This window comes from Bison bison, unplaced genomic scaffold (assembly GCF_000754665.1).
Source record: "Bison bison bison isolate TAMUID 2011002044 unplaced genomic scaffold, Bison_UMD1.0 scf7180017864160, whole genome shotgun sequence".
Classification (NCBI taxonomy): domain Eukaryota; kingdom Metazoa; phylum Chordata; class Mammalia; order Artiodactyla; family Bovidae; genus Bison; species Bison bison.
The window spans coordinates 5,591,453-5,601,178 of record NW_011494732.1 but is presented as its reverse complement, the minus strand read 5'-3'; positions in this window follow the sequence as shown (position 1 = coordinate 5,601,178).

The window sequence follows — 9,726 nt, the reverse complement described above, 5'->3', positions numbered from 1 at the left end:
GGAGGCCGGCGTCCAGAGGAGCCTGACCGGGAAGGGGGGAGGTCCTGGAGCCGCCCCTGCAGCAGCCCCAGGTCTCCTGCATCAACACACCTGTGCAGACGTACATGGATGGCTTTGCAATCACTCATTCACTCCCCTATTCTTTCTGCAAGTACGGAGCCCATACTGAAGCGTGTCCCCCAAGTTCATGTCCTCCTTGGAACCTCAAAACTTGAACTTATGTGGAAATATGATCTTTGCAGATGTAATTAGGTGAAGTCAAGCTGGGTTGGGGGCAGGGGCCTGGATCCAGTATGACTGATGTCTTTTTTTTTTTTTTGGCTGCCCTGGGTCTTCACTGCTGTGGGCTTTCTCTGGTTGTGGTGAGCATGGGCAGTTTTCATTGCAATATGCAGGCTTCTCGTTGCAGTTGTTTCTCTTGCTGTAGGGTGTGCAGGCTCAATACCTATAGCACACTACGTGGCTTAGTTGCCCTGTAGCAGGTGCGATCTTCCTGGACCAGGGGTTGAACCTGTGCCCCCTGCATTGGCAGGTGGATTCTTAACTACTGGACCACCAGGGAAGTCCCTGATTGGTGTTCTTATACAAAGAGGAGAAGAGATACAGAAATAGATGCACACAGAGGGAAAACAACCACATGAAGACAGAGGCAGAGATGGCGGGGTGGGGGGATACATCTATAGGCCAAGGAGAGCTGAGGATGGCCAGCCACCACCATGAGCGAGGGATGTGTAAGACTCTCCCCTTAAGCCTCCAGGAGGAAGCAATCCTAAATTTGGACGTGTGGTCTCCTGAACCAAGAAAGAACAACTCCTCTTGTTTTAAGCCACCCAGTTTGTGGTGCTTGATTACGCAGCCCCAGGAGCCCCAGTTTGCCCCATGGAACCTCTTGCTGGGAGGGAGAGGGGGTGTTTGATTGGAATCCTTCAAACCACATTATCGCCATCAGCAGGCTGGTCCCCCCAGCCACCATGCCATACATAGCCTGTGAGTGAGCATCCCAGCCTCCCCAGGCCAGACACAGAAAACCAAATGCTCCTTAAGCTGTGAGGCCCCAGGTACCATTCAACACACTTTGCACACATTGTCCTCTAAATGTCATATGCATGTGCTCAGGTGTTCAGTTGTGTCCAACTCTGCGACCCCATAGACTGTAGCCCGCCAGGCTCCTCTGTCTTTGGCATTCTCCAGGCAAGAATACTGGAGTAGGTTCCAATTTCCTTCTCCAGGGGATCTTCTTGACCCAGGGATCGAACCCACATCTCCTGACTGCCAGGCAGACTCTTTAAAGCCCACTTTAAAAGTCAGTTTCAGCCAAAAGGCAGGTGAGGACACAACAAATCTGAGAGAGCAGTCCGTGCCAGAACCATACTCCAAATCTGGACTGTCTGCATGGGGGTGGGGGGAACACGTTCTTTTGCACACCCACTTCCCAGCTCCCCCAGGGCTGTAGCACCTGCCCCTGGCAGTCCTGTCTCCCACTCATTTGCAGCTGTGGGGACCCCAGGCAGTTGGCATCTGGTCTTTGATGGTATTTATCTTTCCACTCCCTGAGAGCAAGCGAGAGCCATAAAAGGCCATACCCAACGTCAGGTGCACAAGCGTTTCGTAGAGACAGATATCGTTCACACGTGGCGACCAGGCCTGGCCACTAATGGACAGGGACGCCTCCCCCAGGAGTGCGAGAGCCTGGGATGCAGCTCACAGCTCAGCTCACTGCTGAGCTGCAGGGCCTTGGCCAGGCCACAGGTGTGGACATCTCCCAGTGCCTGGACCAGGCCAGGCACTCCACAAGCAAAAGCAAGATGTGAGCCATCACAAGGCCCACTTGAGGTTCTAGCACAAGCCTGAGACTTCTGTTTGGGTACCATCTTAATGCTTTTTGGCCATGGGACATGTGGGATCTTAGTTCTCTGACTAGGGATGTAACCCGTGCAGTGGAAGTATAGAATCTTAACCGCTGGACTGCCAGGGAAGTCCTCCATTTGAATCATTTTTAAGTGCACAATTCAGTGGCATTGAGGATATTCCCAGCATTGTGCAATCACCATGGCTATTTCCAGAATATTTTCATCACCTCAAACAGAAGCTCTGTCCCCTCTAACTCCCACCCCCAACCCCTAGTACGCACTGTCCTCCTTTCTGCCTCTGAATTTGCTATTCTCAGCACCTCATACAAGTGGAATCACACAATATTGCCCTTTTGTGTCTGGCTTCTTTCTCTTAGCATCATGTTTTCAAGGATCATTCATGTGGTAGCTTGTGTCAGTACTTCATTCCTTTTTTGGCCACGTAATATTCCATCATATGGCTATACCATGCCATTTCTTTTATCCATTTATCAGCTGATGCACTGGGTGGTTTTCAGCTCTGGCTATTGTGAATAATACTGCTAAGAAAACAGGTGTATAAGTACCTGTTTGATTCCCTGCTTTCAATGCTTTGGAGTAGAATAACCCAGGAGTAGAATTCTAGTAACATTGTTTTGTATGGGTAGACCACATTCTATTAGCCCATTCATCAGTTGGTAACCAGACAGATGAACCAGAGATCAAATCACCAACATCCGCTGGATCATCAAGAAAGCAAGAGAGCTCCAGAAAAACGTCTACTTCTGCTTTATTGACTACACCAAAGCCTTTGACCATGTGGATCACAACAAACTGTGGAAAATTCTCAAAGAGATGGGAATACCAGATCACCTTACCTGCCTCCTGAGAAATCTGAATGCAGGTCAAGAAGCAACAGTTAGAACTGGACATGGACCAACAGATTGGTTTCAAATTGGGAAAGGAGTACGTCAAGGCTATATATTGTCACCTTGCTTATTTAACTTATATGCAGAGTACATCATGCGAAATGCTGGGCTGGATGAAGCACAAGCTGGAATCAAGACTGCCAAGAGAAATATCAATAACCTCAGATATACAGATGATACCACCCTATGGCAGAAAGTGAAGAACTAAAGAGTCTTGATGAAAGTCAAAGAGGAGAGTGAAAAAGTTGGCTTAAAACTCAATATTCAGAAAACTAAGATCATGACATCCGGTCCCATCACACGGCAAATAGATGGGGAAACAATGGAAACAGTGAGACTATTTTGGGGGGCTCCAAAATCACTGCAGATGGTGACCGCAGCCATGAAATTAAAAGACACTTGCTCCTTGGAAGGAAAGCTATGACCAACCTAAAGAGCATATTAAAAATAGAGACATTACTTTGCCAACAAAGTTCTGTCTAGTCAAGGCTATGGTTTTTCCAGGGGTCATGTATGGACGTGAGAGTTGGAGTATAAAGAAAGTTGAGCACCGAAGAAGTGATGCTTTTGAACTGTGGTGTTGGACAAGACTCTTGAGAGTTCCTTAGACTGCAAGGAGATCCAATCAGTCCAGCCTAAATGAAATCAGTCCTGAATTTTCATTGGAAGGACTGATGCTGAAGCTGAAACTCCAATACTTTGGCCAACTGATGAGAAGAACTGACTCACTGGAAAAGACCTTGATGCTGGGAAAGATTGAAGGCGGGGGGAGAAGGGGACAACAGAGGATGAGATGGTTGGATGGCATCACTGACTCAATGGACATGAGTTTGAGCAAGCTCTGGGGGCTGGTGAAGGACAGTGAAGCCTGGCATGCTGCTGTCCATGGGGCTGCGAAGAGTCAGACACGACTGAGTGACTGAATGAACTGAACCTGGTGTTGCTGCTTTCCTTTTTTCTCCTTGGCCATGCCACTTGTGGGATCTTAGTTCCCCGACTAGGGATGGGATCCAGGCTCTTGGCAGTGAAAGTGTGGAGTCCAAACACCGGATCACTAGGGAATTCCCAGTAACTCTGTGTTTAATCACTTAAAGAACCACTAAACTGCTTTCCACAGTGGCTGCACCATTCTACATCCCACCAGCCAGGGGACAGGGATTCCCATTTTTCCACATCCTCGTCAACACTTGTTCTTTTCCACTTTGGGATACTAGTCAAGCCTGAGATGTCAGAAGAAGGGAAGACACAAGCGTGCCCGGGGCCCCGGACATGGCCTGCTGGCACCTGTGCACTTCAGCCTGCTCTCTGCAGGGCTGCATGGGTGCAGGCTGGAGAGTCGAGAGCATTCGGTTCTAGTTCCAGCACCGGTGCTTGTGGCTGTGCGATGCTGGACACAGACTTTAACCACTGGGAGCCTTAGTCACGTCCTCTGTGGGAACCGAGCTAACGCCCCAAGTGTCACTTCCCACAGGAGGTGGGGCTGTGAATCTATGAGAGCAACCGAAGGAAGAGTATTTTCAGCAACCCTACAGGGGGACACAGAGGTGGTAGAAAGAGGGGGGCAGGGTTAACCTCCCTTGATAGATCGCTTATGATCCTGTCTGGACAGGACTAGAATACGTTCCCCTTCAACCTCCTCTTTTTCTGCCTATTCAAAAAAGTTTTTTGTTTTAATTAATTAATTAAGTTTTGGCTGCTCTGGGTCTTCGGTGCTGCACGCAGGCTTTCTCTAGTTGTGGCGAGCGGGGGATACTCTAGTTGTAGTGCTTGGGCTTCTCATTCCAGTGGCTCGTCTTGTTTCGGAGCTTGAGGGCTTCAGTAGTCGCCGCAATGGGGCCCTAAAGCACAGGCTCAGCAGCGGTGGCACACGGGCTTCGTTGCCCCTCGGCATGTGGGAGCTCCCTGGACCAGGGACTGAAACTGCATCCCCTGCATTGGCAGGCGGACCCTTCACCATTGGACCAGGGAAGTCCTCTTTCTCTGCCTTTGAATGGAGAAGCCAAAATATGGGGAAAAGTAGAAAGACAAAGAGGGAATAGGAAGAATGCTAGATGACCGACTGAGGGCGACCTTGCATCGGAATAATTACCGGACACAGACACACACCCCAGTGTACACACACACACACACACACACACACACAGCTCTTGAGTCACATCATGGATTCAAAGTTTGTCTGAATTTCTTATGTCACCAGACCGAGAGAAGCGCACAGACAGCAGGAATTAGCAACACAAATTTTCAGAGGAGGAAATGATGGCCCAAGGAAGTGGGGTCACACACAGCCCAGTCCAAGTGGGGCCTCTGGACATGAGTGCAGCTCAGCCAGACCATAAGACAGCCATGGACACTGAGCTCCACTCAGGGCCCAGGCCCACGGCTCGTTCTTCCAAAGCAGCAGCAGCATCTGTCTGTCTGTGTCTGTCTGTCTCTCTCTCACACACATACCCAGTGACTGAGGTCTCCACCGAGAAGCCAAGGCTACATTCCAGGAAAGAAACAGGACCCTTTTTCCTCTCACCAGCAGGAAAAGCACATAGCCTCGTGGGCCCCCAGCCGGCATCTCCATAGTGACAGAATCACAGAGGCTGTGGGGCTAAAAATAAAGCTTCCACTTTCTGAAACCCCCGTCTGCTTAGCTCCAGCTGCACGAGGGCTTGGTGATGCTCTGTGGCCAACACCTAAACAGCGAAGAGGGGCCCTCTGCCCTGAGGACGGGGGACAGACAGCACACCCGGGACACCAGGAACAAAAGACCACCTGTGCTCTCACGAAAGAGTTCCCGAAGGTTGTCACCGACAGGCTCCCAGACAAAAGGGCTCCATGTGGGTCATGACAGCAAGCAAAAGGCGCCCCAGCTTCCATGCACAAACGTCCCCACATGTGCCACAAGCAACCCATTCATGGCAGCCCTTGGGAGGCACCTCTTAAGCCTTGAAACTAGTAAGTGTTCCTTTTCCAGAAGTACCAAGGGTTTGCAAGTTTTCCCACTTAAAAAAAAAAAAAAAAGGTTTTCAAAATGCTTAGCTCCCCAGGCAGGCTCTCAAAAACCTACTTCACTGCAAAAATGGGTGCAGTGTATGGTAAGTGGTCTAAAACATTCATTTAGCCAAGGGCTTCCCTGGTGGCTCACAGAGCTTCCCCGATAGCTCAGTTGGTAAAAAAAAAAATCTGCCTACAGTGCAGGAGACCCTGGTTTGATTCCCAAGTCAGCAAAATTCAAAATCCGCTGGAGAAGGGATAAGCTACTCAAGTATTCTTGGGCTTCCCTGGTGGCTCAGCTGGTAAAGAATCCGCCTGCAATGTGGGAGACCTGGGTTTGATCCCTGGGTTGGGAAGATCCCCTGGAGAAAGGAAAGGCTACCCACTCCAGTATTCTAGCCTGGAGAATTCCACAGACTGTAGAGTCTATGGGGTGGCAAAGAGACAGACACTACTGAGCAACTTTCACTTTCACTTTCCCTGGTGGCTCAATGGTGAAGAATCCACCTGTCAATGCAAGAGACTCGGGTTCAATCCCTGGGTCGGGAAGATCCTCCGGAGAAGGAAATGGCAACCCACTCTAGTATTCTTGCCTGGGAAGTCCCGTGGACAGAAGAGCCTGGCAGGCTACAGTCTATGGGGTCAAGAAGAGTTGGATGCGACTGAGCACACACACACAGATGGATTTTTTTCAGAGCCAGACTGCCTGGACTTGAATGGCGCCCTTGGGGTAGCCAGCTTTCTGCTTTGGGCCTCAGTTTTCTCATCTGCACAATGGGACTAACTGCAGGGTGCCATTGAGGACCAGGCATAGACTAGGTGCTTCAAGAGCTCAGTTATTCAGCTGTCTGGGGGTCCTGTCCTTGGTGGGTCAGCCTGAGAACACGCTAGCAAATGGACATTCCAACTGAGAGCAGCTCAAGGGGCCAGCTGTGCATCAGCTGGAAACTCCCCATCTTAGCCAGCAATTTGCACACACTGAAACCCCGCCCCGCCAACTCTCCATCTACATGACCTTCCCCAAATCAACCCTCAGCCTCGGCTTATCTTCTAAATAATCTATAACATGGATCACAACGAACGATTCCCAGTATGATTATTAACTATATTACGGCTCATTTTAAACGGCCTTAAAATTCGCACAATGAATGCAACTCCTCATTAGTCACACAGCCCTGAGTTAATAATTAAGCAGCCTTAATTGGTGGATGTGGAAAGGCATGGCGCAGCTTCCTAGGCACCACTGCACACGGAACCAGCCCAGCCCTATAATGGATTTCCTAAGTCAGCTCACAGAGCTAATTCACATCGAAAGTTAATTAGCCTAATGAAGGCAAGTGCGACTTAGTGACTTCCAGCCTGATTCTGCTCTGACTCAGCCACCCCAGGAGGCTGCCAATGCCATCCTCCTGGGTTCGATTTCCTGGAGCTCCAAGGAAGGGGCCCCAGGGACGGTGCTTCGGGGAACCATGTGTTCCTGGCTCCCCGACTGCGATCAGCTGGGAGTCAGCGAGCACTCAGAAGGCCACAGAGAGGCAGGATGCACCTCCTTGTGGAGTTCGTTCTGGAATCTCTGCAAGGGAGGGAACCTTCCAGCAAGTGGAAGTCATAGGTGAGCCCCAGCGAGGGGGAGGGCCAGGCACCACCAACCTTCATAACCTATGACTGGTGAAGACCAGGGCTGTCCCTTGTCCCTGACCAGGAAGATGGCAGCTTACATATGCAGGGCAGCTGACAATCCACAAAACTACCGTCTCATTCAGACTCTCGCTGCATCCTCCCCTGGGAGGGAGCATCGCTGGATGTATACAGAAACCAAGGCCCAGAAAGTCAGGATCATCAAAGGCCACTCATCTTCGAAATGGCACAACTCAGACCTCCCAGACCCCCAGGCCCTCCTGGTCCAGCTGTCTCTCACTGTTCCTCGTTCAGGGGCAAGCCAAAGTCAACATCTTGCTGGCCTAGAAACAGCCCAAGTGTCCATCAACAGGAAAACAGGAGGTGGTCTGTCTATATACAGTGGCATATTACTCGGCCAAGAGAAGAAGGAAATTCTGACACAAGCTACAGCGCAGGTGAATCTGAAGGACATTATGCTCAGTGAAACAAACCAGACCTCGAAAGGACAAATACTGTATGATTCCACTTATTCGAGGCACCCAGAGAAAACCTGCAGAAACAGAAAGCAGAACGGTGGGTGCCAAAGGCTGGAGGGAAGAGGACGTTGTCGTTTAATGGGGACAGAGTTTCAGTATGGGAAGAGGAAGAAGTTCTGGACAGGGATGGGGGTGATGGTTGCACAATAGGGTGAATGTACTTAATGCCACGCGACTGTTTGCTGAAAAATGGTCACAGCGGTAAATTTGACATTATGTGTATTTTACCGCTCACACACAAAAATGAAGTACTGATATCTGCTACAACATGGGTAAACCTTGAAAACATTATGTTACATAATGGAAGCAAAAAACCAAAGGTCACACAGTGTAAGATTCCATTCATTGGGTGGCCAAAAAGTTTGCTGGGGTTTTTCCGTAAGATCGTATGGAAAAAAACCAAATGGATTTTTTTTTTTTTTTTGGTCCAACCTAATATTTGAAATAATCGGAACAGATAAATCTATAGAGCAGAAAATAGAAGAGTGGTGGCCACAAGCCAGGGGAGGAGAGAGAGGGGAGGATGACTGCTGATGGGTGTGGGGTCTCCTTTCAGGGTGGTGAGGATGCTCTAGGATGAGACAGAGGTGGTGGTCGCATAGCACTGCGAACATAGCATGTGCCACTGAACTGCACGTTTAGAAGTGGTCAGTTCTCTGTTACATGAATTCCACTATGAATTTTCAAAGAAGGCCAGGAAAGAAAATCCCCCATTCTCTCCTGCACCCACCTGCCTTCCCCCTCCTGCATCCACACCCTCACCCAGCACCCTCATTCTCTGCCGGGCATGTGTCCAGTGGCCCTTCCTGGCCCTTCCATGCGCTGCACACCCTGCAACCTCCATTTTCCCTCTGCGTCCAGCCTGAGCACAGTCAGAGGCTTGGAATCCTCCTGAGTGCGTGTCCTTCCGAGCAGGCTGGATTCTAGGGAGAGCAGGAGAAACCTGGAAGGCAGCCTCCTGGGAGAGCAGGTGGGCCAGACTGCCTTCCCCAAGTTTCCTCCCATCAGAGGCTTCGTTAAACCCTCTTCTTGGACTTCTCTGCTGGTCCAGGGGTTAAGACTCCTCCTGCCAACGAAGGGGATGCAGGTTCCATCCCTGGTCCGGGAAGATCCTATGGGCCTCACAGGAACTGAGCCCAGGCTCTGCAACCACTGAGCCCGAGCACCTAGAGACTGTGCTCCACAACGAGAAGCCACTGCAGTGAGAAGCTGGCACACAGCAACAAAGACCCAGCACGGCCCCAAATAAAAATGAATTAACAATAAAATCCTCTTTCAAGTTCAGAACCAGGCAAGGTGCTCCAGGAAGCCAAAAAGGCATCCCTCGGCCCTGCCCGGGGAGCGGCGCTGGCTGGACGCCTGGACCCTAGGGGCCACCTGGAGAGGATGACAGTCCTAGAGTGGCCTGCACAGTGTGGAGGGCCCCAGGGAAAAACAAACCCTCTAACTCTTGCCCATCGGACCCCAGCCTGAGCTACAGAATCCCATGGGGACCCACCTGCGTCTCTTCTCCGCCCAGCAGCCACTGGGCCTCCCGCTCTCCCAGCCTAGAGGAATGCAGAGGTAGCAAGGCAGGCGATCGCGGTGCTGCTGGGAGACACAAAGCGCTGGCCTCTGCCTGCTCCCCTCCCTGCTGCCACATCTTCTCTAATGAGGGAGAGAAAGGACACAAGTGGGGCAGAAAGAGGGGTAAAACCCAGAACAAACTGACCCACCGCCACTGGATGGGTCAGAACGTGTGGTGAGCAGGGCCCACCCACCCTGGCGGACGAGGCCCGTTCACTCTGAACTGTGCCCTTTAAAAGCACACCTGCCCTGCCCCTCCCCCCC